At 34.7% G+C, this 27,263-nt stretch overlaps 1 protein-coding gene across 19 annotated transcripts in view; it reads left to right on the top strand.

Moving 5' to 3' along the window:
* TFEC (transcription factor EC) overlaps positions 1 to 27,263 on the top strand; it is a 222,616-nt gene that overhangs the window by 133,612 nt on the left and 61,741 nt on the right. For 2 of the 19 annotated variants that reach the window (XM_072783365.1, XM_072783366.1), the window contains exon 1: positions 19,460 to 19,607. The exons of the other annotated variants lie outside the window; for them this stretch is intronic. The gene's annotated coding sequence lies outside the window, so the exon portion shown is untranslated. Of the gene's footprint in view, positions 1 to 19,459; positions 19,608 to 27,263 lie in introns of those variants that run through there. 19 annotated transcript variants of the gene reach the window in all.

Raw genomic sequence — 27,263 nt, forward strand, 5'->3', positions numbered from 1 at the left:
CTTAAGATTTTTTTAATTTAATCATGAGAGACACAGAGAGGCAGAGGAAGAAGCAGGCTCCCCATGGAGCAGGGAGCCCAATGCAGGACTGGAACCCAATGTGGGACTGGAGACCAGTACGGGGCTCAATCCCAGGACCCCGGTACCACAACCTGAGCCTAAGGCAGATGCTCAACCACTGAACCACCCAGGTGCCCTGTAGTCCCTTTCTTCCTTTAACATTTCTTATAGTATGGATTTGCTGGTGATGAATTCTTTCAGATTTTGTATGTCTGGAAAAGTATTTCACCTTCATTTTCAAAAGATATTTTTGTTGAGTTTAGAAAACTAGTTTTATCATTTTTATATTTTAGTACCTATTCACTGACTTCAGTAACAGAAATCTGCTGTCATCTTTATCTTTGTTCCTCTATACATAACATGTTTTCCTTCTCTGGCTTCTTTTAAGATTTTGTCTTTATCACTGGCTTTGAACAATTTAGTAATGATATGCCACGATGTTTAGGGCTTGGGGTTAATTGACTTCTTGGATCTCTGCGTTTATAGTTTTTATCATACTTGAAAAGTTTTTGGCCATTATTTCTCCCAATATTTTTTTCTGTTCTCTCTCTTTTCCTGACTCTGGGGAATACAACTGCACATATTTTAGGCTACTTCAAGTTGTCCCACAGCTAACTGACATTTGTGTTCATTTTTATTGTTGTTGTTATTCTTGTTTTACTCTGTTTCCTTTTGGATTGTATATTTTGTTATGAGTTTAAGTTTCCTAACCTTTTTCCTCAGCAGTATGTAATCTGCTGTTATTCCAACCCAGTATACTTTGCATCTCACGTGCTTTCTCAAACTTACGGTACAATAATCATAATGTTTTAATGGCATTTTCTTCTTATTCCTGAAAATTGATTTTTCCTGATCGATTTTTCTCCTCATTTTGGGTTGTGTTCTCTGTTTTTTTTACATCTTTGATAATTTTTTTTCTTTTTTCTCTCTTTCTGATAATTTTTTAACAGTTTCCAGATATTGCAAATTTTACCTTATTAGATGCTGGATATTTTTGTATTCTTATAAATATTTTTGAACTTTGTTCTGGGACACAATTTAGTGACTTAGAAAAGAATTTGAAAATTTTGGATCATGGTTTTAAGTTTTTGTTTTGTTTTTTAGATAGGACCAGATCAGTGCTAAAGCTAGGGTTAAGTATCCTCATAATTGAGACAAGATCATTCTGGGTTCTCTATCCAATGCCTATGAATCATGCTTTCCAGAATGTCCACTGTCTCTAATAATTTCAGGTAGTTCTTTGTTTGGTTTGGGCTATTTTTCTCACATAAATGTGCTAATCAGTTCTTTGTTTGGTTTGGGCTATTTTTCTCACATAAATGTGCTAATCAGCATGTAGTTGAATACTTTGAGGGATACCTGGTGATATCTGGAGTTCTTTCTCTGCAGCTCTTTTCCCCAGTATGCTGTCCTGAGAACTCTATCCACCTTGGTCTCCCCATATTCTGATTTCTGCTTTCCCCACTTATAGAATCTGCCAGCTTCTGCATAGGTTGACTTTTCTCTGTAAGACAGGCTGGAAAACTCTCATGGCAGTAAACTAGGGGTATCACTGAGCTTATTTTATTCTTGATTGTCTCCTGTCTCTCAGGATCATTCTCTTATTAACTCATGTCCAGTTTTGTGATAGTTGGGTTGTTTGTTTGTTTTTTGGGGGCACCTGGGTGGCTCAGTTGGTTAAGCATTGGCCTTCCTCTCAGGCATTATCCCAGGATCCTGGGATCGAATCCTGGGATCGAAGCCATGGGGCTCCCTGCTCAGTGGGGAGCCTGCTTGTCTCTCTATCGCTGCCTCCCATTCTCTCTCTCTGTCTCTCATGACTGAATACATAAAATCTAAACAAAAAAAAAAAAAAAAAGGAAAGTTAGTTGTTTTGTTTTTTTTTTTCAAATTTTTTGTCTTTTTTTTTGGTTGTTTCTGTTAGAAGAGTAAGTCTAGTCCCTTTATCAGCTATAGTAACATTCAGTTTATGCTTTCTAACAATATTTTTACTACTGTTTTAGTAAGGTTTAACAATGTGCTAGCAATCATTATAAAGTAACCTTAATAGCTGTTAATTATAGTATGGATGAAAACAGAAACAATATGGCACAGTATGTACCAAATAGGAACACCTGGGAATGTGAGTTATCATAGTAGAAAGATCATAGAAACACAATAGAAATATCTGGTGAAATGAATGAAACTTACAATTGATTAGTTTGTCATATTTCAAGCTTTCTCTGTATTCTTGATTTTCTTGTTAACAAAACAGATATTACTATAGCTATACTGAATTCTTCACAGAATTGTGAAGTCACTGGAATTATGTGTATATAACATTACATTGAAAAATCAACATTTTACATACAGTATCTCTTTAAAAGTTTTACATTTTGATTGTATAAAATATTTATTACAAATATTTTTGCAACATATAATCCACATAGATTTCTGATGTTGCTCATATAATTTGTAGGAAAAACCAATATGACAGCACTAAAAAAGTCCAAATAGACTACAAAATCACCTTATAACAAATATTGCAAAATATTTGTATGTTTAATTCATTTGGAATTATTTAGATTAGTATTCTTTTTTATACACATATATTTCTATCTTTTTTATTTTGTCTACATAATTCAATAAGGATTTAAATTAAAGATGAAATAACATGAAATAGCTTTGGAAAAAGAAAAAAAAAGCCATATTTAAATGACAGACATTACCGTAGCATTGATTCCAAACTATGGGGCCTATTGCTTTTAAAAGCATAACTTCAAACACAATGCTAAATTTGTTTTAAATATAACTATGGAATTACTGAGAGGAATCTTTTCCCATTTATGTCAGAGATGAAAGATGATTTGTGATAATGCAGAGCTATTTTCCTGTCATCATAATTGGACTTATTCGCTAAACTGAATTAACAACATAGATGATCAGGAACCTGCCCATTGATATCTAATTACACATATAACTAGTGATAACAATTTTAGGTTGCAGTTTGTGCTTTTAAAATACTTTTTGCTTTTGTAAAATGCCATACACATTTATATATTCATATGAATATAATATCGTAAGATCATAGAAGGAAATTTACTCTAATTTAGTAAGCTACAAGTATAATTCTGACTTGGTAAAACTTATTTATTAACTGGTTTAAATTGATAATAATGATAAAGATATATTATACCAAGTTTAGGAGCTTAATCTGTGAGTAGGATAAATCTGAATTTAGATGCTGGCTCCATTAGTAGGTTTGCCAGATAAAACATACAACACCCGGCTATATCTAAGTATCAGGCGAACAATACTTTTTTTTTTTTTTTTGGTATATGTATGACCCACACAATATTTGGGACATACACTAAAAAAAATCAGTTTTATCTGAAATTAAAAGGCATCTGACCATCTTGTATTTTTATTTGCTAAATCAGGCAGCCCCATCCAGCAATCATCATCATCTGAGTATTGAACTTCTTCATTCTCTGATCTGGATTTGTGTCATTCTCTGGATCTGGGTCATTCTCTCTAAAACTGGTTTTGTGTTGGTCATTTCAATACTTCTATAGATATCATTAAAACTTTGGTCTTTTAATCCTTTGATCTTTTTTCCTCCCAGGGATCTTGGACTCTATTACGTTAACCAGCCTTTTATGCGATTATATTCTAGACATCATCATTCCAGATATAGGCACATCTTTCATGATTTTTAATTCCGTGAATTCCATCACCAACTAACACATCGTGTTTTTTATTTCATATCATTGAAGACCCTCAACTACTGGCATTAAGTCTTTTTTACTCCACTGGGACCTACAACTCATTGATCTTTCCACCATTTCATTACCTTTATCTTTCATGGTCGTAATTCTCTCCTTATTGAATAGATTCCACAGTTCTTCATGGCAGTATAGAATTTCTGTTATATCAGCCAGACTGCCTGGAATAAAAAGGCTTAAACCTTGCCTTCACCACTTACTAGCTATAACCTTCAATAATTTAGTTAATCTTTCTGCTTCAGTTTACTAATCTGTAAAATGGAGAAAAAAACAGTTACATATGCCACGTAAGATTATTGTGAAGAAAAAATAATTTATGTAATGTGCCCAGAGCAGTTCCTTCTTGGCACACAGTATACACTATTGGGTTAGCTTTTGTTATTATTGTCATCATTATTAACAATATCACCACTGGCAACATCAAAATGCCTTTGTTCACACTCTTCAAATGTTCAAATTCTTTTCCATCTCTTCCTTCACCTTTCTGATCTGCCAAAACCTCAATCCTATTTAAATCCAACTGTACTCTGGACATGCCCACAGGAAGTAGAGGGAAGAAAACCCTAAAGAAACAGGCTGTCTGGTTTCACTTTAAATTAACAACTATGAATTTCAAATTGGCTTTTACTATTGCCTAGAAATCCAATTACATGTCCAAATTCATTCCATCTCTCTTTCAAATTTCTCCTTCCTCACCAACCTTGCATGCCTCTCCCCGCTCTTACATTCTACGTCACTCAGGAAATGTGAGCCATTGGAAGAGAACTTCCAAAAACTCTCACCCCCCACATTTCCCATTTTTCAGCTTCTGTCTGTCCACACTCCCTGGCTTCCCTCCTTTCACTCTGAATGGACTCTTGGTGCCTCTACCTTGACCAATCCCCCCATTTGTGCACTGCATCTACTCTCCTCCTTTATGTTTCCATTTGGTAATTTAATGGGCATCTAGAAATTAACATGTTGCAAACCACACTGCTCATTTCTCCAGCAGCCCCATCCTCAGGACAGTTCCTCAGGACAGAATTTGGCTCCTCTCTTCTTCTTACAGTACAAATCCTTAGCATGAGGCTCCAAAAAGCACCTGACATACCAAAAAGTTAATTTAACTAGTCTTTAGTTTGACAATATGGATTAAGTAGATGATAAACAGTAGTACCTATCAAAATTTTTTGGAAGAATTAGACCAATAATGCATGAAAAGTGCTGATCACAGTGTGTAGAAAATATTCAATAAATGTTTGCAGCTATTTTTGCTATTATTAATGCTGTTCCTTTTTCTGTTCCTCCTCCTCCAGAGTATATTAATATGGATACATACATGTATGCTGCACTTGAATGTAAAATACCACGGGCATAAATGTTCAGATGTGTATTAATACAAAATAATACTGTTTGTTCCAGTTCTGTAGAAGAGCAATTTCTTTTGGAAAGCTAATATGAGTATAACTTGATAGGTACCTAAAGAATCTCATCACTAGAAGTAATGTTTTGTGATGTTAAGAATTCAACTTTAGGGGCACCTGGCTGGCTAGTTGGAGGAGCATAGGACTCAGGATTTGGAGGTCATGAGTTCAAGCCCCACATTCGGTAAAGAGTTTACTAAAATGAATAAATAAACTTAAAAAAATTCAACTTTAGACAGACTTACTTCCTGAGCATGAATTTTGCCTCCAATATGACTTTGTGTCTTACTTGAACTCTACACTTCAATTTTATTACCTATAATATGAGAATTATTAGGATCTCCTCATCGGATTGTTTAATTTTTCCATATTTATATAGTTTTTAGTATGATTACTAAGATATTATAACACTTTGTATAACACTTTGTAAGTGTTCACTTTTGCTTTTATTATAACGAAGTGGTCTTCTCCATAAGAAGGTTCCAAGGCGTAAATTTAAAAGATTATAATAGTTCATCTCCCTTGCAGGTGTTACAGTTACAGTCTATGCATACAGGAATAGTTTTTATTTCAAAAATGTAAATCATTGTGTGATTTTGCCCTAGATCCTTTGCCATTTTTTGTATTTACATCTTTCTGGAAGGAGACAGGATGATTTTAGCTGCACTTAAAGTGCAGGAAATATCATCAATATGTTTAGTGGGTTTAGTCGTACACTGAGTAATTTCATTTATTCATTAGAGAGCTATTAAGTGCTAATTATATGTTGTGCACTAAATTTTGTGGTGGGGTTCAGTGGTGATTAAGATGAAAAAATTTTCTGTTCTCTTTGAACTCATGAAACAAGGAAGAGATATTTTTCATATAAATTATTAGAAACCAAACTATTCCTTTTCTTTTGGATACCTGTGTTAGATTACAGATCCAGCTGACTTCATAGCATCATATGATGCCAGTTTTTAGGCAGCACAGCAACAACGAGATACATGGGCTGTAGTGTGCTAATTTGCTCAGGTTTCTGCCATGCAATTCCTTGCATAACTGGTAAAATCAAATTTAGTTTCCTTTCCACTGAAGTGACACTGCTAGAAATAAATTTGAAAAAGAGAAACCCTTCACAGACACTGTCCTGTCCCAGTTGGTATTTTGCACCATACATAGGCAGGTTCCAAGCGGAGCTACAGATTATGCCTCCAAGCCTGAGACCAGTCAGCTGTCAGAGGCCTGAAGTCAACAGGTGTAGGCAGTCAAAATGCTGAAGGAGAGAATGACACTCAGCATCTGGCTGTTTACCAGGAACCAGTGATTCACTTTATTATCTAACCTCGAATATGCTTCCCAAATGATTGTTGCTCAAAAAACTGATGAAAACACCAGGACTAAAGAAATTGAAGAATGTTTTGTCGGTGTAGTAGCCAAAAGAAAATAAACTTACATTCTGATAAGATATAACAAAATAAGTGGTTAGGTACATCTATTCTTAGTAACTGTAGCGCTGTGAAAGGAAAGAATATTCCAAACAATTTAATTTTATATTCAGAACATGCAATAAATCTCTTGTTTTGAGTAGAAAGAAGCATCATGTTAGTGGTAATAAGAGCAAGTGTTTGTTCTTATTAAATAGATTCTGTACAAATACCTTAAAAGATCAATTAATGAAGGGGCAACACATTGTTGGCCTATGGGCTAGCCCATAAGACTTGCTCTGGCCATGATGGAGAATATACGTAGACAAACCTTGGAGTATTTAATACATCCCACTCCTGTCTTCTTTAGGGCAACTTACTACTATGTTGAATATTCAGAAGGCTGAGTTCTCAACTTCTGAAAAAAACTTTATATTGCTCCCATTGGAAGACTTAAGTGATGATTCAGCCATAAATTTAAATGATTGAATTTTAGAGATTGTAGATTGCCTTTTTAGTTTTCAGCAAATAATTATGCATTACGTAGCAGCTGAGAGTCCCAGAAATTAGATAGTAGTGGCTTTGTGGTTCACATTCACAGGAAGACCCCATGTAGCAGCCAGAAGAGTTCCTTCATAGCATTAGCATTCCCATCCATGCATTCTCCTTCAGTAACCAAAGAGTTCAATAGTGTTTGGATTATTTTTATGACCCTCAAGTACATGAGAAGTTGATCTTGGGTTTGTCAGTGTATGAGTAAACCCAATCGTGATCTTCCATGACATTTCTCAGCAGAGACATCTCAAATGGTCATAGTCTCAAATACTTAGACGCACATTTTCATATGGGTTTCCTTTCCTTTTCCTACTTACCTATTACTTGCAGGTAAAACTAAGCTGTTTTTAATACTTTTTCTTTGAAAATAAGGAATGTTTTATTCTTAACACATTTTAATAAATATAAGTAGATATCTCAAATTTGATCATAGCTTGCGTGGCCAGATTTGCTCGATGAGAACTGATTCTATTTACTTAAATCCTCCTGTACTGTGACTCAGTTTTAACAATTTATGTTTTAGCCTACCATTTTCTCAGAATAATTCAATGAGGTTTTTTTTTTAATGACTTTTCCATTCATAAGCTTATTCCCCTTTGTATAACTTCACTTACGGTGCATATAGTTTTTCAAAAACTTTGGTCCTCTGTTTGTAGTGTGAGACATCTATTATTAATAAAATATTGGTAGATTTTTTTCTGAATTGTCTTGAGGAATAGCGTTCTATTACTCAGGGAAAAAAAGTCTTTCAGAATGAGGTATTCTTACAGAAAAATCATTATATACACATATGTTCATAAGATACACTATTAAATTTAGTAGTCCCATCACATGTAAGCTTCAGATATTGTTGCTTTAATGCATTCCCTCACTACTTTGATAAAAGCCTTAAGATGTTGCCACTAGTTCTTTGATGATTTCCTCTGATGTTACAGTACCTTTCTTTTTTCTCCAAAAAATCTGTTTTGCATAAACATGAGAAGTCAAGGCAGTTTGAGTTAACGAGTAAAGAGATTCAAGTTTTAGCAACAAATGTACATATATTTGCGATCAGCTCTCTTACACATTATGGCCCTCTCTTTCAATGTAAGGAGAGTTTATTTTTAGATTTCTGGAAAATATAACCATTATCTTTCAGAGAAACCCAAATAAGTTATTTAGGTTTATAATTTTGAAGTGTATTCAGCCTTTTCCTCATTGAATCAATGAGAGTTATTAATAAAAGTTAGAGGGAGAAGAGTCATATTGACCTAGATTCTGACTTCCTCTTACGCCTTTCTTCTATCATTCCTACCTAGCTTCTGAATGTGTCCTGTATTCTGCTGGATTCAGGAAATTTTTTTTTTTTTAATGTTTAGTTCTAGCTTCCAAATCCGTTTGTGGTAATTACCTTTAACAAAAAGCCATTATGTCCCTAGGTTTTTATTCCTGTAGAGATGAACGATTAGCAAATTAATAATGAACTTAACTTTCTCCATTTAACTATAAAGTTCTGCTTTCAATTACACTATATTTAATAATATAGTGTTTTATACTTGAACTTTGCTCAGAATATATCTTAAGTATTTTCACTGTAAAAAAGAGTTGACTACATGAGATGATGGATATGTTAACTATCTTGATCATGGTAGTTATTTCATATTATCAAGTATATCAAATCATTATATTGTGCATTTTAAATATATGCAATTATATCATTCCATCATTCCTCAATAAAGCTGGAAAAATTTTTTAAAAGCCACCTAATATTCAGAATTAAATAATATTAGTTAAACAACTCCAAGTTTATTTTGATATTAGGCAGTATCCATCTCATATCACTTCTTTTGTTCACCATCTGGTCCAGTTGTCCACATTGTGAATGTTTCCCTGAGCCCCCGGAACCCATTTAATTGTTCCTTCTTCATATGCAACGTGATCCTTCTAGTGCTTATACTGTATTATATATTTTTTTGTAACCAAGCATGTTCGTCTGTGGCTCTATTCCAGAAAAGAATGCCATTCTAACCAACTCTCAGTGGTACCTGTGGGGTGGCATTTATCTCATTGTGCTAAAATGTCATTTTCACTTTGCTACCTATACTCCGTGAATTGATAATATAGACATCTAAAACCGTACTATTGTGTCTGATACTTTTACCTGTTTTTTTCTTTTCTTTAAAATTAAGGTTACTAGGCACCACTTTCACTATTGTTCCTTCTAGTCACACTATTGTGTCTCTCTAATACCTGATTTATAGTTTCATATCCGATTGCCAACTGAAGGTGAACAGTTGTAGGTCTGCATATTGTGTGAGAGATACATCTCTTGCCCCTTGCTTTGTGAAATGTCTGAACGTGAATCTCTCTATCTTGTAGGAGTTAGAGTCACCAACAGCCATGTTACTTGTGTGTGTGTGTGTGTGTGTGTGTGTGTGTGGTGTGTTCTCTTTGTTTCAGAGCTGTTAGCCAAAACAGGGGAGCATAACAGAGAACACAAAACCTGTGAAAACCCTGGGTTTTTGGAGGCTCAGCTTTGCCTGCTTTGAATAGAAACCAATGAAGTTCAGTTTTCTACATGATTAGCAAGATCTATCCACAGAAGAAAAGAATCACTTCTGAGCACACCATTACTTGTCATAGGTTTTCAGATATATCAACATGGTTACTGATACTTACCAGCTCCCTTTTTATCTTATTTAACATAGGAAGTTCTCAAAGGTTGAATTTTATAGTCTTCTAACTTTAAATTTTTTGAAATATGTTATTTAAAAAAATCACGGTATTCCACAATATACACAAGTGAAAGCACCTTGCACAACTCTTGGCACTCGTTTCATATGCCCAAAATTACTCGAAAATAGAACTGACATTTGGAGAGAGTTTTACTTATCTTTTATGGTAGTTAACCCACTTTCACTAGCATTTTAAAAGTTGGTTATATTTTCGTTTCTTTTCTTTTTATATCTTCCTGCTTTTTCCTCATTAGTTTATCAAAAAACGAAAGGAAACATTATCATATGGGAAATGTAACACATAGAAATGTTATATGGAAAAATAAGGCAATTCACAGGGCTTATACCCAGTACAATTAGTGTGTTTACATGCTAGTCTAGACACACCCAGTTATTTGTATCTTGAGACACATTTCAGTTAGCAGACTTAACAAGTCTTTCTTGTTTAAATCTCACAACAGGAGATAAAATACAGGAGATAGATACACAAGCTATTTGAACTAAGTATCTTGGGAAATTAAGTATTAACATTCCCTTGAGGGAAACCTCTACATAATAAGAACATATTCCATTCTAAATTTCCTAAGCCATGGCAATATATCTAATTTATCTTGCCATTTGAACTCTGTCAAAATAAAAGTGAATAATCCAATCTTCATACTTTAACCATTTGGCATAATAATATTCTCACAAACACAAAGGCCATGCATTTGAATATGGCAAATCTGGGTTAAACTATATTGCATGGGTTCAGATGGTAAGAGTGGAGTTGAAAAGATGGTTTGGAAAGTGCAAGATGAAAAAAAAATTTAAAAGAAAAGGAAAGTGCAAGATGGCTTTCATTGACCATGATATGAGTGGCAATTGTAAAACAAAAATAATATTAAAATATCAGTCTTTATAATTTCTAATTTATATGTCCTTGTAAAAATTTAAGGGAAAAATATTTCAAATGCTGATTTGAGTATTTATTTTGGCTTCTCTTTTATGAACCCATGCGAACAAATATATAGGTATGTATATACATATTTATTTTTTAAATTAGGAAATAAGAACAAATCATGTTGGCTACTTCCTGGATACTATCAATTAAAAAACACTATTCCTGCCAGTGCAATCACTTTCTTGGGATTTGTTGACACCCTTATTGAAATCCTATTGCCTCATTTTCCTTTGTTTTATTCCTACACGATGAAGGACATACTGACAAAGTGAATTTAGATACCATCGACATTTGTTGTCACCAAGAGTAGGAGTTATCTCTGACAGAACATCTATACCTTGCCTTATTCTACTCTTCTTGTTCAATTCACGTCTCTATCTCTCCTTCTGCCGTTTTTCTTATTTTACTTTATCAGAATATAGTTTTATTATTGGCAAAAATGTCAATGAAAAGACACAAATTAAAACAAGAAATGTGCTTTGATGATTCTTTTGTATGCATGGGCATTTTCTAAACCTCTGAAGGAATTTTTAAAAATGGAAACAGGGAAAAATATTTCTACATTTTCTTCTTCCAACACTCTGCTCTTATTACCCTTTCCAGGATTTCTCCCTTTAAACATAAGTGCATTGTTATTATAGTTTTCTCAGGAAAACTTTATTTTTTATAGCAAAATACGTATTTATGAGATGTCTCTCTCATATTTTTTATGCTTTGAAAGGTGACAACTTCCCCCCATTGTAGATAGATTCTGGAAGCATTTTCAGAATAGATCTCAAGAACAAACATCACAATACCGACAAGCATACATACGTTTATACATAGAGTTTGTTTTAATTTTAATTCTTATCTCTCCAAGTTATGATGACCAAAATTATCATCTTCAGCTATCTATTTGTTTCTCCTCCTATTCCTGTACCAAATCTCTTATTTGTATTTATAGTGAAATGGTTCAGAATAAAACTCACAATATCTTATTGGGTGGACTGAATTTGTTTCTTAGGTGACATTATGGAAAAATACACCTTCACTGAATAGTAATTCCCTGGGAAAAATTGATGTATTAAAGACTATTAGGAGTCATTGGCTCTAATAACAAATACCCTTGTTCTCTCTTTCAACACACGGGAGAATTGTGGGTTAATTTCCTTTGAACTAGGTAGGCATGGCCCTTGATAGCTTCAGCCAGTGAATGATAAACAGAAGTGAGTCACTTCCTGCAGAAACTTTAAGAAGCTGTATACGGTTCTCCACATCTTGTTTCCCTGCCTCAGTGGTATTGAAAGCATATGTAGGCTTGGGACCTCCATGAATGCTGGGTCTTTGGTAACTGTGGAACAGAGCTCTCTACTATTCCATGCTGGACATGTAGAATATGAAATAGCATTTCATTTTTAACATTCTCGTTTTTTGGAGTTGTTTGTTTCAACAACATATTCTATCCTTCGCTGTCTGACAGCAACTGTACGATTTTGGCAGACTGTAGAAGACTTGTCATTTTTCCAATCTCTAGGGAGCTGCAATGTCAATCATGGGACATGGCATCTCATTTGAAATATCCTAACATTACAAAGGAAGAAGCTTTAAGCTTTTATTTATTTTATGGGCAAGACATTGTCTACTCTAACAGTGCTCAGATTAGATGGCAGCCTCCATGGAATATTTTTGATTTCTGAAATTTTATATATAATAATTCCTTCACAAATTTAAATATATCTTCCTTCTTTACCTTAAAGATTCATTGCCTTCCAAATGCAAACGCTTTTGGGAGGGAGACTATTTTAAGTCTTATCAGTCATTTATACGTTAGTGAATAAAGTGTGTAATGAATTAGAGAGTTTTCTAAAAATAGTTTTAGCAGCAAAGTGGGCAGATGATAAGGAATTATGGTATCTACCTGGCAAAAGGGAAAAGGACACTGAGATTTCATGTTAAAGACAAATGTTGCATACTTCATAATTTCCAGAAGGGCTGGTTCTTCTTTAATCCTCTAGTGTGTGCCAGGATCAAGATCAAACATCAACTTTAGGGAAATCTTAAAGCCTTTGGCATCACAGAAGAATTAAATTATATTAATGCCTTAAAGGATTCCAGAGACTTCTTCAAAACTGAATTGTTAGTGATAGAAAAACTTGGGAAAGTTCATTTGAGTTTATTGATAGAATTTACCCATTTATCATGGAACGATGATAAGTCCCTGCACTTCTGCTGATACTGGTGGATTGGTGAGTTGATGTTTCTGAAGTTCACTAAGGTAGATGAAGAATTTTATTTTATTTTTTTAATTGAAGTTCGACTTGCCAACATATAGTATAACACCCAGTGCTCATCCCCTCAAGTGCCCTCCTCAGTGTCCGTCACCCAGTTACCCCATCCCCCCTCCCGCCTCCCCTTCCACTACTCTTTGTTTATTTTCCAGAGTTAGGAGCCTCTCTGTTTGTCATCCTCTCTATTTTTCCCACTCATTTTCCCTCCTTTCCCGTATAACCCCCTTCACTATTTCTTATATTAACCATATGAGGGAAACCATATGATGACTGTCCTTCTCTGATTGGCTTACCTCACTCAGCATAATACCCTCCAGTTCCATCCACATTGAAGTAAATGGTGGGTATTCGTCGTTTCTGATGGCTGAGTAATATTCCATTGCATATAGACCACATCTTCTTTATCCACTCATCTGTCGAAGGACATCGAGGCTCCTTCCACAGCTTGGCTATTGTGGACCTTGCACATTGAACCTATGAACATTGGGGTGCAGGTGTCCCAGCATTTCACTACATCAGTATCTATGGGGTAAATCCCCAGCAGTGCAATCGCTGGGTCGTTCGCAGGGCAGGTCTATTTTTAACTCTTTGAGGAACCTCCACACCGTTTTCCAGTGTGGCTGCACCAGCTTGCATTCCTACCAACAGTGCAAGAGGGTTCCTCTTTCTCCACATCCTCTCCAACATCTGTTGTTTCCTGTCTTGTTAATTTTCCCCATTCTCACTGGTGTGAGGTGGTATCTCATTGTGGTTTTGATTTGTATTTCCCTGATGGCAAGTGATGCAGAGCATTTTCTCTTGTGCTTGTTGGCCACGTCTATGTCTTCTTTGATGAAGAATTTTAGAATAAAAAACAACTACTACTGCAGTTATATGCTATGCACATTTTACTGGTGTTCCACAGTCATTGTGCCTGGTTGTTTCTTGCTAAGGACATAATAACTTTGATAGGATAAAACTTGAGTGCAATTTTATATTTTAAAAGTTTACAAATACTATACTTGCTAGTATGCTAATGATAGTAAAAATCTAGGTAAGTTCCAATGTTCATATTTTAGTGAGATTAATTCCTATCTATGTTAAATAGTCTGTAGTTCTTAAATAATGTCAGAATTCAAGATCTGATTTGACATTTGGTGTTTGTTAAAGTGCTATTCAGGCAATGTTTGGAGTTAAAATATGGAATAATGACATAAAAATATGGAATATTCACTAACTTTTGCACTTCCCCAAACTGATAATGAAATCAGAATTTTAAATAATCAATACCAATTATTTACCAAGTGACTGAATCATAACGTTGATCTCTTCCCAAAGCATGATTCCTACTTATGAGTGACATATAAATTTCAGTTCTACATACTCAAAAACTGATTTTGTTTGTTTGTTTTCTGTGGTAATATTGATGTTGGACTTTCTTTCCCAACTTCTTAGGAGAGATATATCATTTCCTTTGATGTATTTGAGTCCTTTTTAAGAGAGAAGCTAGGTTTCTTCAGTGTTTACCAAATTGGAAACTTTCTATAAAGTAATGATGTCTTTGACTTGTTAGTAAGAAAAAAGTCGTATTTAAAGGCATAAATAGGGATCCTTGGGTGGCGCAGCGGTTTGGCGCCTGCCTTTGGCCCAGGGCGCGATCCGGGAGACCCTAAATCGAATCCCACGTCGGGCTCCCGGTGCATGGAGCCTGCTTCTCCCTCTGCCTATGTCTCTGCCTCTCTCTCTCTGTGTGTGTGACTATCATAAATAAAAAAAAATAAAAAATAATAAAGGCATAAATATCCTCAACATCCCAAGCAATAGTTCTAAAATCAGTTTCCATTAAAAAGATTTTTACCTTTTATCTTCTATGAAAGCAATCTGAAGTAACAACAAATGGGTTGTTTTTCCATTTTGAAAGGCTAATATGCTACCTTCTCATCAGCTTTTCACCGATCTGTAGAACTACTTTCTGGGTCCCTTCCCAAAAAGGCAAGCATTTGGCAAGCAGTAATTTTTTTCCTGTGTGATCTGTTAATATTTTTAACGAAAATGTTATTTCACTTAATCATTATATAATATTGATTACCTTAATTTTTCCAAATATGATGGATTTTAGAAACCAAACAACCTCTGATTTCATGGCATTTCCTTTTTCAATATCCTATTTCCTATGAAAATCAGATATAAGAAAATAACCCCTTTATTCCTTACATCGTTTTTGTTATTTTAAATACTACTCCACTAAATTACTGTTTTTCTGTCTTGCAACTGTTTTAAACCATGGTTCATTTATCTTTCAAACTCTATTAGATTTTAATCTCCTTGAGGGTAAGAACCATAGTGTTTTCCTTTGTATCCTAGTGCCTGATATATGGTAGGCATTCAATAGAAACTTACTAGCAAATGAATAAATAAACGAATATGTTATTAGTTTTGATGGGAAGGTTAATGTAAAGAACGTTGAGGCTTAGTATGTCATGTAGACTGTCTGCTGTGTGACAGCACCAATTCTAAATGCTTGGAACAGATACTGTTGGTGTCGTCTATACTTCCACACACCCCTTACCGTGTCAGTGAATGACAGCTTGTCTTCCAACAGCCTCCAATGGAGGTTTTGTCAGAGGGCTGCCCTCATTGTGACAGAAACCACTTTGCTTATGTGCAACTTGGGCGGGATGTGTCTGGGGATCAATTTTCCTTGCAGGCAGTCTGAAAACAGTAATTGATAGATTTTTGAGGGGATAACTATTCTAGATTCTTTACTCCTTGCCTAGGATAAGTCAGAGATATGTATTTTACATAATTTTCGGGGTCATAAAACTAAGACAGAATCACTACTAATAGAAGAAGATAATGTTATAATCCAATCCAGCGATAAGCGCGTTTTCAGGTAAGAAGACAATAAATAAAAAAATAAAAAACATTTACAATGCAGTGGTGACAATTAACTATATACTATGGAAGCTGCAGACAAAAAAAGCATTTTCTGAGTTTTTGTTTTGTCAAATTACAAAAAAACTTCTTTTTTTTTAGAGAGGCTTTAATACTTATGTCATCAGATATGTTGGAGTTTTCTGTTGATATATTACTCTGTGGGTTATAAAATAATCACATTTTTCTAAATGTCTTGAAATTTTTATATTTAAATCTGTAAGAGTTTGAAATTAGATTTTTGGTGTAGCAGAGGTATGGGGTCTCTTTCTCTCCCTCTCCTTCTCCTTCTTTTCTCTCAACAAACTGTTAGTCACCCTTAGTGTATTTATTGAGGAATGTATCAATTTCCTATTAATGTGACATATAACCTTCAATACATACTAAATTTCTAAAAATGAAGATTTGGGTTTTCTATTATATACCAGTTATAAAATGTTTTAGTCAGTGTAGTTTTATAGTGTGTTCAATATCTTATTTTTCAAATACTTTCTCACAGTATTTTATTTAAAAATATTGTGCCTATGTTTTTCACTTATTATTCTTAGTAAATAATAATAGAAATACCCAATAGAATGCAATTAGAATTCTGATGGATATTATATTGAATTTATAAATATATTTGATATGAAAATATATTGACATTAACACATTAGAAATATGTGTAAAACTCCATCTGTTCACACATAAACATAAGTACATTTGGCTTCCCTCTTTTTTCCTTCCTTCCTTCCTTCCTTCCTTCCTTCCTTCCTTCCTTCCTTCCTTCCTTCCTTCCTTCCTTCCTTCCTTCCTTCCATCTTTCAAGGGAATATTACGGACAGGTCAGATATGATCTAGACTTTGAAAAACGGAGATTCTTATAGCAAGACATTCTAAGCAGAAGGAAAGGAGGATGTTTCTAATAAAGCTTGAAGTCCAGCCTCAGATTCGGTTGTGAAGACCTTTGTAAGCTATTTTAGAGAATTTAGAATTAAAGTTTAGGTAGTAGAAAATTTCTGATGGTTTTACGTAAGGAGGATATAATGATCAAATCTGTGTCTTAGAAAGATAACCCTCAAAGGAAAAAAAAAAAAAAAGATAACCCTCTAATCACATGGTTGATTCCTCTGGCAACCAGCCCCCATCCCTGAAGCTATTTAGGGACCTGGCAAGTTACCTCATTAGCATAAAGCCATATACGTTGGAAAGGGACTTATTATGAATTAAAAAAATGCTCTCAAGGGCTTGGGTTATGAAGGCAAACTTGTCTTGGCCAATATTTCTGATTCCTTGTTCAACAGCATTAGTATTTTTTGTTGCTGTTGTTGTTCTTATTCTTTCAAACAATTAAAGAGCCACCTGGTGATAGCCTGCCTTGCCTTTTATATTCTCCTTTATCCTACCTGCTGTGGTGTTTGTGTGGGATCACATGGAGTCAAGAAGTGGATGTCTTATAAAAGATGCCAAGAAATGTCAAAAAGACTAATGTAGGGGGAGAGATGGTTAAGAGGGGATGCCAAGATTTACTTGTTAGCAGTCTTCTTGCGTGTTTTCTGTTAAAGGTTCTTGACTTCTGTCATGTGATATGGGTTTTTATGGCGATGGAATGGCTTTAAGCAATGCTGTGGAGGGAAATGGGGGGATGGACTCTGAATTATATACATGTACTTCTTGGAACAAGGCTTGAAATGCTACATTTTCTTGCTTCCACAAAACTGGTGGGCTGGTTAATAAATGTTCTTAAGATACTGCAAAAAAAAAAAAAAAAAAAAAAAAGATGCTCCTCTCACTGTTATCAGGAACCAGAGGTGAAGACCAAACATTTTTTTCTTTAAGGATTTTATTTATGAGAGAGAGAATGAGAGCAGGGGAAAGGACAAGCAGACTCTGTACTGAGCATGGAGCCCTTGGTGGGGCTCAGTTCCACAACGCTGAGATCATGACCTGAGTGAAATCAAGAGTTGGAGGGAGGCTTAATCACTGAGCCACCCAGGGGCCCCCACGTATTTCTTATAATACAGTATCACACAAGTCATATGCTATCCCTCAGTGTTTTGATGTATAACCTATTTTTTGCATAAGAACTATTTCTTCAGGTGTATATATCCACATGGTCATTTGCAACTTTTCAAAACCCAAATGCATGACCATATAGTAATCCAGTTTCAAACATATCCTTCTGAATCACAAAAATGTATTTTAAACTGTAATTCAACCTAAACTAGTTTCTAATATAAGTTAAAGTCCCAAATGTTTCCCTTTCTCAATAATATTTCTTATTAATCTTGTTCCTTTATTTCTAATATTAATCTAAGTGAGTTTTACTCTAAATTAAATATTTACTCCTTATCACCTCAGAGATTTAAATGTATGACAACATTATCAGAAAATGTAAGATGACTTAAAACTTTGCTATTGACAATGAGAGAACTTTTTTTCTTAATAGTTTTATGGTTCTTCAAGCAAGATATAAAGTGCTGAGATATTTTCACATAACTTCCACTCCTTGCAAAGCATAAATGTTAATTTAATTACATGAATTTTCAAAGTACAAGGGCTAGAGAAATTTGCATGTAACATTTGCATTAAACTTCAGTAATTAATGAGAATGCTCTGCTTCATATATTGTTTTAAAAATACGGATTTAGATAAAGTAAGCAAGTGGTGTTAGTATTATAGATTAAATGTAGATTTTTCTCAGTATGAATTATAGTGTGGGAACAAAGTTGGGTCTTTAGATTTTTAAGTTCATGCAGATAACTAACACATAAAATGAAACCTTTTCAAAAGTTTCATTTGTAAAGGCTTGGTAAGTAAATAACCAGTGTTCATGTGCCTCAAAAATACAGATCACACTAGAAAATGAAAATAAATTATTAGAAATCTTATAAGCTGAATTATATGTTTTCCATCTACATAAGAAGATAAAATATTCTTAGACAAGATGAGAAGTATCCTGGAGTCACTTTGAGAGCAATATCATACGTAAGGTAAATGGGACAGGATGAAACATGGGAAATTTGATGGCATTAAGCAAAAACTCGGAATCTATTAATACTCTAAACAAAACTAGCATTCTTAAAACATGAAAATTGGGGCAGGTCAGTTTGTTGAAGAAATGTTAAATGTGAGACTTAACACGCTGCAATAGATGTGGGGTCTTAGTCCATTTTGATAACAACCATGTACTGCTTGTGTATATTCTGGGAAGAAATGTTAATTACGGGGCAATAATGGAATCAACGAGAGCTTTTACTGTGGCCACAATTACTGTGGAGTAGTGTAGTTGGAATACTGTTTCTCAAATTGGTAGCATATTTCAGATAAAGAAAGGAAGTCCCCCCTACTTGAAACTGCTGTGTCATTTCTTCTTCCTTAACTGAAATTCCAACTGAGTTTCAGGAAATGCCCTAATGAGCCACTTCTCTTTTCTCTTTCCTCACTAAGTGGATTCCAACCAGCCCTAACTATTCATTACTCATGATCAGATCGTTTACTTTGGTTGTCTCTTTGGGCATGGTGCTTATGTTATGGGAAGAGGGATTATAATTTGGTGCTGTTTGTAGAGGTGATAACACTGATAGAATCCAATCATTGCGGGTAGGTAACTAAACTGGCAGGTTAATTTTCTGTATTTTAGATGAACTAAGAAGACAGGTCTAATCAATACTTATTTTACTTTGATATGTGTGGCTATAATTATGGTTTCATTTGCATGATCATTAGGTATCATATTAGAGTAGATGAGCTGTGATTTGCTGTAATTTAGGTAAACTATATCTGTAACTTTATTAATGTCTTATTTTAATCAAGATGTAGAAATCACTGTTTTAGTTCATGATAAAGCAATTTTTTCTTCTGGTTTCATATTCTTGGGTATTTACTAAATTGTACCAATTTAACATTTTATTGCATCTTATATGTTATTTTGTGAATAAATGTTAATTTCTGTTTACATTTTAGCAATATATATTATATTGGCTTTTAAAGGTAAGAAAATATGAGTTCTGTTCATAGCTAAATTAACACCACATAGTAGTTTAGGGTTTGTTATTTTTCCAGGGTTAGAAATTATTCTGATTTTTTAAATGAAGATTTGGATCTGAAAAGTTTGTGTAGGAAATGTCAAATATCTTAAAGCAATAACTTTTTGTAGTAATAGTTTTCAATTGTAATAATTAGTAGAGTTGTGGTAGGGACTTGAAGATTATCTATATACCTGTATATATACACACACATATGTACACATCTATTTTTTTATATATTTGTTTCTGTGTATTCAATCCCATACTTTTAATATTGCCTTAAAATGTTTCATTAGCAATAGATATTTTGAGAAAAAATAAACCTGCAGTAATCTTTAATTTCATTTCAGGTAGCTTAACTAGTAACTTATTTACTAGAAGCTTCATTTAATATTGAGACTAAAATAACCTTCACAGTTTTTTTCCTATTCAGAGACTGTGTCAACAAAGCAAAGTGAAACAGAATGTGTAGTTTCTTATCAAGATTATTCAGACCATTCTGCTTCACTTCTATTTTAGATGAATCTAAGCATAGATTTACATTTTCAAGTTGCTTTTGAATGAATATAAATCTTTTACTTTTTTGGTGGAAACTACATTGAATGGGCCAACTTTGTGATCTCCATTTTGAGAATGAAAAGTCTTTTTTAGCTATTAAAACAAATGGAATATATATATATATATATATACACACACACATATATATGTATATATATAATTTCCATGTTGTCTATTATTTTGGTTTTGATTATTATTAATATTATTTTTAAAATTTTCAATTTCATTACAAAGCAGTAGAACAGTTAGATGCATAACTATATTTTGTTGAACTGAAACTTGGAGCTGATGTCAAAAATGAAACAAGCTGAAAAACGTTTCTTAAGCGTCAGCTTAATTTTAGTGACTGTGGCACAGGGTTTGTAATAAGTTCTAAATAACCAAAATAATTATGAGACATTTAAATATGATGCAAATATCTAGCATAAGGGAAACTTTCAGAAACTGTAGTAATTAACACAGTGGAAATAGAAAACAATTTTGAAAACAGTGGTATGAATAGTCAAAAAGGAGAAATAAGCAAAGAAGAAACTGAAAGAAATGAAATACTCTTACACAATAGTTTCAAATAAAATAATGAAATATGATTCAAAGGGAATAAAGATGGATACTGATAAAAAAATCATAATTATACATATGGGAATGCAATCATTCAACTCTTTGGAAATCAATGTACAAATAAAATTATCTGAAGTCAGGCATCTTATGGAGATAAATTTAATTAGCTCTTTTAGTAAGAAATACTGGATTAAAGCAGGGGAGCAATAGCAGATCTAAAGAGATGATATTTGCTAATAGTAGATTGCAAGTTTTATGCTGACAAACTAAACAAATGTAGAGTGCAACAAATAGTTCCTGCTCAGGTTTTACTGATTGTGTTTACTAAGATCAGAAAGAAGAGTCTGTGAAGCATAGAGCTGAGGATGTATGAGGAAAGCAGGAAGAACCACAAGTATCCTAAAAAATGTGAGCTATGAGGGGAGAGCTTACCAATAGTCTTACAGGAAAAAATGAGCAGCAAGAAACTAATGTATAAAAATATTCCTTATTTTGTAGAGTTGTAGATCACTAGCCATTTTAGGAGTCTGTGGGTTGAGGTGCAGGTGTTTGGAGACATATCAAGATTTGGCAGACATCACTTTGCCTGTGAGAGCTTAGTGGATAGATAATTATGTGGTTCCATTAAATTGCATTCATTGGAGCATGGGAAATCTGTCCACTTACTCATCATTATCAAAAAAAAAAAAGAATTGTTTGAGAATTATTACAGATAGTTTAGTTAAACATCAGAAAAATTGGGGGGATCTGAATTATTGAAAAGTGCAAAGCACGTTCTGGCTGGTTGTAGAATTTCCTCAGGTGACAAGTTTAAAGAATAGATTAGTCAAGGAGAGAAAGCCCTTGTTACAGATTTTGTAATTGGTCTCAGGATACAATGGGAGGGTGGGCCTAATGATCTTAAAGATCTATTAGGTTGCTGTTTTCCTTTTTATCTCTTCAGGTTTGAAAGAATAAGTGAGAATTCAAAAATAGAACAAAAAAAAAAAAGGCAATTGAGGGGAATGAATCTACGAAGTAGAGATACAGTTTTAATAAGGATTCCCATGATCCCTTATGTTCATTCCTAAGAGTTACCATGGAAGGGTATCTACAAATCATCTCCTGCCTTTCCTGAAAGACTCCTCCACCTGCATACTAGAACACATTGTGATTCATTTTCTGAGTTTTTCTACTGGGCCAGAGAATCCTTCTAGCCCTCCCTTTTGTTCTTTATTTTTTTCTTTTGTGAACATGTTTCCATACAGAAGTTCATAGGCACATGAACAAATTAAGTTCTGAAGGATATTCAGCCTGCTTAGATGTATTTCCATCCAAAAAAGAATTTGAGTCAGGACACTCTCTTCAATCAGATATTTTGCTGCATGCTTTTCCAAAAACTCATTCTATCCAGCTTCTTCCCCCACTCCCCCCAAAACCTAGACCAGTACCTGCTACTTTGAAAATCTGTCTACAGACAGGTAGTGATCTCAGCTAGTGTCTGCAGGGAATATCTCAGTAGCTAAGACGTTTATAATCTCTGCTCCCTTTGATTTTATGCACACTGGAAGGATTTGAACCTACTAAACAATCTAAGGTCTGCAATAGAAACTGTCAGCAGCATTTTTTACTATAAGACTTTAAATTCTGGTAAGTTTTAGGCTTCCTCTTAATTAATCTTAAGCCAAAAGGCATTGATCCTTTGGTCATACTCACAAATGTTTCTCTCCATTTAGACGACTGTTTTTTTCTCTTCTATAGCTTTATAATTGTCCTCCACCTATGCAAAGCTTTTTTCACATGATGGATGATTTGCTCTTTTCATCAGAAGTATATCTACCATTCAAGATTTTTCCCAAAAGTATATTCAACCTTCTTTACTCTCTCTCTCTCTCTCTCTGTTCTCAAATTGCAAAACATCTATTGTCGTTTTTATTACAAATGAACTTTTTTTTCCTTATTAGCCTTTTGACATATTGTGGACATGTAGGGATATAGTGTTTGGAAAATTCTGAGCGTATTCACTCTTAGAGTGGGAACAAACCAGTGGGTGAGTCTGCCGAGTGAGATGACTGATGACACTATTTTCTGGAGAAGATAGAGAATGTGCAATTTTGTCTTGAGCAATAACTTAGTTAATTTCTATGTAAGTTGGTTAAGTTGAAGGTATATACGTAGAGGAGTGTACCAAGTGCAACAGTAGGTTTTAAGGATGCTAAGATGCCTAAGATAGGGTACCTACACATGAGCATTTGAAGCATTTCAACAATTAATCACACTGACAAGTTTTAAAAGTATCTATCAATTCCCTATGAGTCTGGGGGTTTGAGAAGGGTTCAAAGAACCCTTGAAAAATAATTAGCTATTCTTTAGGCAGGCAAAGGATAGGAGAAAGGCATCAGACCAAAAGACTAGCATGTGCAGAGTTGTGAAAAGCATGGCACATTCAGGGGTCTTTGATTAGAGCTTGCGATCATTGTGGGGAATAACATAAAGTAGGGCTAGAGAGTTAAGATGGGGGCAGAGCATAACTACGCTTTTAAGGGTTTTAGGATTTTAACAAGAGGAGTAGCTTGATCTGATTGTGTTTTAGCTGGATATCTCTGGCCATTTGGAACACAGTTTGGGGGAATAAAAGACTACAGTCATTAGGTTTAGATTTTGTTTATAAAGTGCTCCTGTATCTGCTTTAAGAGAACATACTTTGCAAAGTGGTTGTACCTCTGGCAAGAACAGAAGGCAAGTGCTTTGCTAAAAATATGATAGAACTTACTTCATAAGAAAATCAAAGGTGGGTGGACTGTGTCATTTTCCACTGTGAAATAACTACTGAAATTGAACATGGATTAGCTCTCAAACCAGTGGGCCAAGCAAATATTTGCAAGTGATTCAGTGATTTCTTTGTGGTTGCTTGGTTTAGTGCTGATAGAACACACTGAAATGGGAAGTCAGAGTTCAGCATTTTCAGCTTGCTACTAACTCGCCATGTGACTTTGAATAAGCCCGTGTGTGTGTGTGTGTGTGTGTGTGTGTGTGTGTGTGTGCGCTGAATATTCTAAGTTGAACTAATATCTGGTGTGGAGACTGAAGGGCTAGGGCTGGGACTGAGTGTGAAGGACAAAGGGTCTGGTGGTGTTAAAGTTTAGGTCTCCTGTGCCTGAAGAGTAGTTCTGAATCCACTCCTGGGATAGCAAACTTAGATTGGATGTGGGAACTCTAAGATTGGAAATCTAGGTCGGAGCCCAAAGGGAGGACCTTTCTCCTTCTCCCTGTGGGATCCTTGATCTCACATTTCTTACAGATTTCCAGAGCATGAAACATAACCATGGGCTACTATCTCATGTATCTGGCCTTGTTTTGTTTTGTTTTTCTCCCTCAATATCCTTTCCTAAATAGAACCTCGGAGGACTCTGCCTTAGGATAGAGCTCTCAGAGCAAAATGAAATAGAAAACGAAGCAACTCTGTGTAATTTGGGAGATAACTTTTAATTTGCCTTTCCTCACAGGTCATTTCTACTTTTCTGTATTTTCTAAAGATGTAGTGCCAATTCGTTCACATTTTTATTTGTTTCAACATGAAATACTGGTTATACCACGTAGTATCTAAATTCACTTATATTCAGTCTTACTGAGCACACCAAGTGAAACATATGACAAAACTTTTAACCATTTGCTTAAGTATTTGTCTAAAGACGAAACAAACAACAACAACAACAACAAAATAGCAAGCAAAAATATTCCAGAATATGTTAGAAGGAAAGAATTCATAAAATAAGCACCGAGCTAAAATAGTAAGTTTTCTAGTGGGAGATAAAAAGGAGACAGTGACTGATAACAACTCCTGCTGGAGTAGCAGTCATCTTAGAAACTTTTCATGAATATCAAAAGCAGGTATATTACCTGAACTCTTTTCTTCTCCAGTTGGTAACAGTTAACACCGAATGGGCTGTCATCAGGTGCATAAGGCTTTGCCTGTATCACCTCATTTGAGACTGAAAATACCCTCGAGGCAAGTGCTCTTCTCTCCATTGTTTAGAGAAGTGAAGTAACTTTCCTAAGGTAATCAGTTGAGTTAGTAATGCCGCAGGGCCTTGGTTCTAGATCTGTATGGTGCTTAGACCTAGGCCAATTATATAATCTGCATTTTGTCACTCTTAAATTTAAACTTTATCTTTGTTGTTCTATTTCATTCATTTTGAACAAGATCCCACCTTTAGTGCAGCGAAGGGGAAACAGTTCAAGGGAGAAACATAGGGAGAAATCAGAAACCATGCTATGCTAAAAATGGTTTCCAGTCTTACACACGGATAACGAGGTCTTTGACTGTATTAGATTTGCAAAAATAGCAGTTGCAGAGGTAACAAGGGACCAGAATAGATGGCTCTATTTCATAAAAGAAAGGGGCAAAGTGAAAAGACTCATTAATGTTGAAGCAGTAGATGGATAACCAGTGACAAATATCAAGTAGATTTCCTTCAGTTTGGTCAGAGAAAGGTCATTGATTATTTTTGGTTAAACTGGTTCACAGAGGCCAGGTCTCCACTAAAAAAAGGAATTAATTGCTTCCATTTCTCACTAATTGCCTCAACATTTCCCTTTGCTTTGTCATTGGAGATTTGGTCAGAGAGGCAAAAAGTCAAAAGTCAGAGTGTGATGGAATCTACATAAAAAGGGAATCTGAGGAGACCAAATTATGGCATTTGGTGTAATAATTATAATGATATTTAGCATTTTTCCCTGGGAGTGCTGTGGATTTTTAGAGACCTTTTCAATCTTTAATCAGACCGTAGGGCACATTTAAGAGAGTTCACTGTTTTTATTTCCATCTAGAGGATAAGGCATCACAGAGAGATGAACTGACCTCGGGCAAGTCTCCTGAGATGTTAATCCTGTATGTTGGATTGCACCCTCCGATGTTGAGTTTTAGCTAGAAGCCTGAACTCTTCCAGAAGTATCATTCATTCATGCTCCTTCAAAGTCTAGACTTCCGTGCACATTATCATCTGAGATTACTACTTCCATCAATGACAGAAAACTCACCCACGAAAATAGCATGAAATGGTCTTGATGTCACAATTATTCCTTAGTTTTCAGCTTATTGATTGATGCTCCAGCCATTTTCAATTAACATGACATTCTACCTTGTATTTGATGACTCAACCAGTCTTTGAAATCCTAAGTCCTCTGGAAAATGTGAATTTTTCATTCCAAACATTTGTTTTATTGTTTTGAAACCTAAAGTGGCAGTATAGAAAGTGAAAAGAACATGAGTTCTGGAAATGAGTCAGTGTTTACTTGTACTATACCTTCAGAGGCCCTTGAGACAAATATTTCTCTTTAGGAAGTCCCAAATCTTCAATATCAACTACTCCTCTTTGCTGGAAGAACCAGAAATATGTTATTTTTAATTAGATATTTATTACATTATAGGTCCTTAGAAACATGACATATTAGAATGAGCATATATTTTAAAGACAGGTTTCAAGACCAGTTCTCACAACCAGTTGTTTGCCAGGTCATGTGATTTGATGGAGACCCAATTTCTTCATGTGTAAACTTGAGATACTTCATTGGGGTTCAAGGTTATAAATGAGAAAGTGATGGTAAAGCACCTTACTTAATGCTAGCAGAGAATGAGGAGCTAGAGACCTTGCCCATATGCTTATTAGTGTTGTCATTAAATATTATAAAGGTGTTAAATAATAAAACTATTAATTGGGGCAGGACTTAAATAACTAAGACCCTGGGGTAAAAGTAGTCTAGTACTCTATAGAAAGACATTATTTGAATAAGATGCTCTACCATTTATAGAGAACTTGAGCTGGACCTTCTTCCCTCTGGTCAGATGCCTCTCCATAACAAGTCTTCTTTATTCTATCCTATTGGAAGTGCTTTGTTCCCATTGCCATTTGGTAATCAGAATAATTCTGGGAGTTGAGTAGTCATATTGTGTCCATTGTACAGATAAGGGAATTTATGTACTGGAAGGAACCTAACTGGCCCAAAGGCATACCACTTGTTAGTGAAAAGCCCAGGTTTGAAGCCGGGTAGGCTGATTCCAAAACTTGTGATCCCAACTGCTGCTCTAATGGTGCTTTTGAAACATCAGACTACAATTTAAAGTTGTCATTTGTGC

This window comes from Canis lupus, chromosome 18, assembly GCF_048164855.1.
Source record: "Canis lupus baileyi chromosome 18, mCanLup2.hap1, whole genome shotgun sequence".
NCBI classification, from domain to species: Eukaryota; Metazoa; Chordata; class Mammalia; order Carnivora; family Canidae; genus Canis; species Canis lupus.